Genomic DNA, 5,700 nt, shown 5'->3' on the forward strand with positions numbered 1-5,700 from the left:
CCTTTGAAGCAACCGGATTTTCCAAATCTCAATAAGTGTATGTAAATGGCATACAGTAATGACATTCATCATTCTCTGTCTTTTCCCAACAGACAACGCGTAAATACTTAATTGTTCGACACATGCTTCACATTTTATCAGCCAATGCACACACAAGCAACCAAACCCACAGACACACAACAGGTGATTGTAATAAATCATGAGTCACAAGGTACCTTACAGAAGCTTAATGGTAATAAATTTAGCAGCGTATAGTGGGTGTCAAGTTGTCTCAGTGTACCTTTCTTGTCTCTATATGTGCGGAAGAGAAATATTGTTTCAGTCCTCCAATTTGTATTTGTCCAAACTCTGACGGATCCTTGCTCTTTTGCATTTGTTGGCTACTTCAACCCTCTTTGGAGCTTGAAATGATGATATTGACCCACTTCCACCTTTGTACCTGCTGCAAGTCATCTATCTAGTTCAGTACAGACATATAGGGCATAGACCCCCAGCACATATACAGTCAGATAAACACCTTCAGCATCACTATCACATTCCAAATATGATCGTTTGGATGAATTATTGTTATTCATTATTGTTAATAATAATATACTATACATATGAAACACATGTATTTAGCGCTTTAAAAAGTACTTCAAGGTACTTTATGGTAAATTCAGAAACAATGAAAAGCAGCTGGACATGTGTGAATTTTTTCAAGTCAATCGGACAATCTGGACAAGGGGCGTCGCCGGACCAACTTCTAGGGGCTGCTAGAGAGACATGTTCTGATTTGATTGATTTTTCTCTCCTTTTTTTTAACGTCTATATCAGATGGCTATTTTCACCAGGCCTAACAAGCGTTTTCAAACTTGAGGACTTTTGGAGTATGACAAGTCCCCCAAAAAGCAGTCCAATGTACAAAAATAAGGATCAGAGGAATAATAATAATACCCCCAACAGTTTCAATAGGGTCCTCTCGGACCGACTACGTCAGTCGCTCGGACCCAATAACAATATAAACAAGGCTGAGATATGACAAACACAAAATACAGAACTAGCATCACAGGTTGCTAGCATCACAGGAGAGCAGACGGGCCGCTGGACTTTAGGTGCCGTGCATTTTGTTGATGGTTTTGGTGGATGTGCTGTTGCAGCAGTCAAGTGGAGAGGTGTTAAAGGCGTGGTTGAGTGTTTCGGCAGCTGAGGTGGAGAGGGAGGAGCGTAGACGGGCAATGTTTTGGAGATGAAAGGAGGCGCTTTCTGTCGTGGAAATCGAAGAAAAGGGTTTTATTGAAGATAACACGGATGCTACGGACACGGGTGGAAACGGGAACAGCCGGACCGCCGATGCAGAGGGAGAGGTTGTGGTGGGATCCGTTGAGGGATTTGGGGATTTGTCGCTGTTGAAGAGAAATTTGGTTGCCTCCAGGTGGGATTTGAACCCGGAGAGGGCTGCGCCCGTGATGTGGAGAGAGGACTCAAGGCAGAAGAGAGCAAGATGGAGTAGTTGATGGTGTCAAAGGCTGCACTCTATTTCTTGTAAGCCAGTTTTGTTGGAGAGCCACTCCAGATGGCGTTTCCAGGATTTCATGGGGTGAACCACGGGGGCAGCGTGGGTGAAGGAGACGGTTCTGGTTTTGAGCTGATCAAGGCAGGAAGACGGTGTCTTATTGGAGAGGTTGACCGGGTCTGTGGGGGAGGGGCTAAACGACGTGGCGAGGATGAAGAGTTCTCCGATGGCGAGGCGGTCGGAGATGACGAGGTCAGAGCCGGAGGGAGGTGGTCGATGGGGATTCCAGTGGAACGGTCCAGGATGTGACGGTGGTTGTAGGTGGGGAAGATGATGCGTTGAGTCACGTTGAAGCATCGAAGCACATGTCTCCACATTCTCGGTATTTTTCACAGTCTGTGGAGTCGATGTGGGTGTTGAAGTCATCATGCAGTGGGATGGAAGAGGAGATGGAGCAGAGTTCACATAGATCAGAGAGGAGGGCAGCGTTTGGATTTCGGAGTCGGTAGATAGTTGAAATGGCCGGAGGCTGAAGACCTGAAGTTAAATGACAGGTGTTCAAATGAGGATGGAGTTGAGAACTCAGTTTTATGTCTATACACATGTAAATATATGAAGAATACTCTCAATCAATAATACATAAATAGAACGAAGCTCTATAATTGTGTGTTGGCATAATAACCGGTAGATGTACTGCTAGCAACGCTTTACTGGAATTATTAGCACAGCTGAAAATATATTTTTTACAGTAGACTAACCAGCATAATGCATGCCAGGAGCCATTAGCATCAAACTGCCCATGACCATTTCTGCTGGGAGCCAAACGGCCGGTGGCTACCTGCCGTCATTACCTCACGAGATCAAGGTGGCCGCAGTTTTTAGAGCCAGGCGGCACCGTTGTTCTTCACCGACTGCAGGAACCAGGGCATTTAAAACTGTTTGCAAAACAGACAAAATCCTATTTTTCTGTGTAATTATAATACACAACGCGAGACTGTTGGCCATTAGTCTCTCAAGTTGCGCAAGGTTTAATCTAAAAAACATATTTTGTGTGATTGACATTAACAAAGCTTATTTATACAACACATATCAATAGGAGGCAGAAAAGGGTTTCAGACATAAAAAGAACAAAGATTAGCATGCAATGCGAGCAACACGCACATTTCCACAAAAATATGTATTTTCAAACACATATGAGGTCTGCAAACTACAAGTAGCCTACAGACCGGCTCTAACAGGATGTTACTGTTGCTTTGACTTCCTGTTTATTCAGGCAGCTGAAAACTGTCTGACTTTTTCTTCCAACGACCCCGCTGCTGCCTCCTGCTCTCGTTTACTTTCCACAGCTCGTCTCCAACGCGCTTAGAATGACATTGTTAGGCCAAAAGCCTATCTATCTCAAGTGAAATCCATAGTATAACGCCAGTAATAACATCATACCACTACACATACATATAGAACTCTTTTTGTCAACAAAAGCCACATGGAGCGGTGTGTATGTTGCTATCAAAGCCTGCGGCAAAAGCAAGGAATATCAAATCAGGGTGTAATGTTAGAAAAAGACAGCAGGGCGTCTCAACAAAGCACTAGAGCAGATATGGACGATGTACCAGAGTCGATCACTTTGAAGAAATGACTGTCCTTCCTCTAAATAGCATGATATCTTAAGTGGATAAAGACACATTTGCATATTTATTAGGCTGAAAGATCCCATAAACTGAGCATGTTTCTCTAAAAATCCACGCGAACCATTTGACAGATGTATCAAATTGGCTTGTCTTGCAGAGGGCACTTCATCCTGAAGGCCTACGGTACATGTGCAGCCCATGTCAGCAGCAGTCACCCAGAGGTAAACCCCAAAGCCCCAGAGGTGCTGTTCAGGAACTATACAGGCCCTGAGTTTAAGAGCCGGGTTGCAATGCTTGATCTTCTTATTAATATCTTGTCAGACACATTTCACTCCTTTTTTTTTTTTTATAAATGCTGTTTTTACTATTCAAAACTGACTAAGCCCCCTATTCACCCCGGGTATGTGCTGTTCATTTCCAATGATTACCCTGAAAAATACACACCAACCGAGCAAGAATCAGACCTCAGAAAATCCAATAAAAATGCTTTAACCTTGACAGTGCATGTAGCAATCATCTGTAATCCTATTGGATACACAAATTAGTCTCTAAGAGTATGCTTTCACAGATCAAAATAATTTCAATTTTCAATTACTGAAATCAAAGAGACAATAATATGGCTTATGAACATCCAATCACCTCATGAAATATTTTCATGAGGTGATTTTTTTTTTAAACGGTAAGGTTAATATCTTTGGAGAAGCAGTTTACGAGACAGCAGATGCTCTAAGCAAGCGGAGTCAACCCTCCTAGTGAGTCAATTTAACCATTATTCATTTGGACCATGTTACTAAGAAACAAATGAGGGAACAAACCACAGTCTGTGTTTCCCGTAAACACACAAAGAAACCATAGTGGCTGATTTTGTATAGATTCCATCAACTATTGAAGCTCTGACTGTTTGACCCCAGAATACATTAGAGCTGTAACTAAACTCTCAGATCCAGAAAGCCCTCTGGACTGTCTCCTCGTCTGGATGAAAGACCTTGGTGATGCTGCATTCACCCAAGAACCCCAAGATCCTGAAGATAACATGTCTGACGAGACATAATTACCACTCTCTGTCAAGCGGAGTCGTAGCGTTCTCATTTTTTTCTTACATTTTCTGAGTAGGCCTTATGAGTCTATTAGTTTATATGAGTTCATTTCTGTTTCATTTGATGGAGTAATTAGATAACCAGTGGCCTGTTAACTGAGCTTTATAGTGTCCTTATTTGTATGTAAATCATCATTGTTATGATAATACTACATACTATATAATGTATTGTGCTGTCTCTATTATGCTGAGCAGAAGTTCAGGAACATCTTCTATTGTGCTCCATGTTTTTTTTTTTTATAGAAACTTGTGTAAAATACTTTGATTTCAGAGAATGAGCTTTTTCATTCAACATTCCAAATTTTTCCGGCCATTTATTTGAACACATCTACTATGTTGATGCATATAAAGTAATAACCAACACAATTACAAACATCCTGTTACTCTCACCTTCAAAACCTCACCAGGGTGACACACTAACTTCAATTAGATGCATGTAAAACTGTTTGTCCTCCCTTATCTGCATTGTCCTTGTTAAATAAACTAACAAATGAATTACAATATTCAATCCAGTTTCAATCCACCCTATCCGGTAAGGCCACTGTCATTATTCACTGTTAAACTCAGTGTGTGTAGGACACAGCTCATCGAGCAACAGTCCCAGCATCACACAGTACTTTTCCTCCCCTGTGTTTAAAAAGTTCCCTTATTTTAATGAACAAAAGGGAACCGCGCTGTGGGGCTCTTTGTGGTAACAGACAGGTTTTCTTGAGATGTGAAAAACAGTGTTTTTCGCAGGTTTAATTGGTTCTCATAGTTTTATTTCCCTCTCTCTGTCACTTCCATTCTGTTGATATCACATGTACATTTCACAAAGTTTAGTGAAATCAAAAGTGTTTTGCATAATTCAAATGATCAGTGTCAAAGATCTGGTTTTTTTTCTGTCCTCTCTATCGACAGTAGAGCTGCTGCGACGTACAAGTTATCATAACGTAACCAAAGGTGTGTTCAACATACTTTTACTCATGTTTGCTTTTTGTGTATTTGTTGTCATGCTAGGAAATGTAAATACTAGTGTTACTACTCATTAGATGTTGATGTTATAACCTTACACTTTGATTAAATTAATCAGATGTGAAATAAACAGTGCATTTCTAGTTTATTGGTTGATTGATTGAAGTTTGTGCTGCTGTCCCAGGATATTGGTTTTGACTTTGCCTGTAAATAAGTGCATGTGTAGCTTTTTTTTACTGCATCAACAATGTGTCACAAACTATTAATTCTGATCACTAAAGAGTGGGATTTGATTTCAGTGTACATGCCCCAGTGTAACTCAAACAGGTCAGTGGCATTATTATCCTTTCTGTCAGTAAAGCTGAAACCGAACAGAACATTTTAAGGTTCATGTTTTTACATACTTAACATCGATGGTCAAGAGCGACATGGAAACCAAGCCACCACCAAGTGAACTTTCTCACAACCCGGGAGGTGTTGCACCTTGAATGATTGTTTTTCTAATCGCATGTGTCTCATAAGCTCCA

This window comes from Clinocottus analis, unplaced genomic scaffold (assembly GCF_023055335.1).
Source record: "Clinocottus analis isolate CAN_PGR_092001 unplaced genomic scaffold, fCliAna1.0.p SCAF_2, whole genome shotgun sequence".
NCBI classification, from domain to species: Eukaryota; Metazoa; Chordata; class Actinopteri; order Perciformes; family Cottidae; genus Clinocottus; species Clinocottus analis.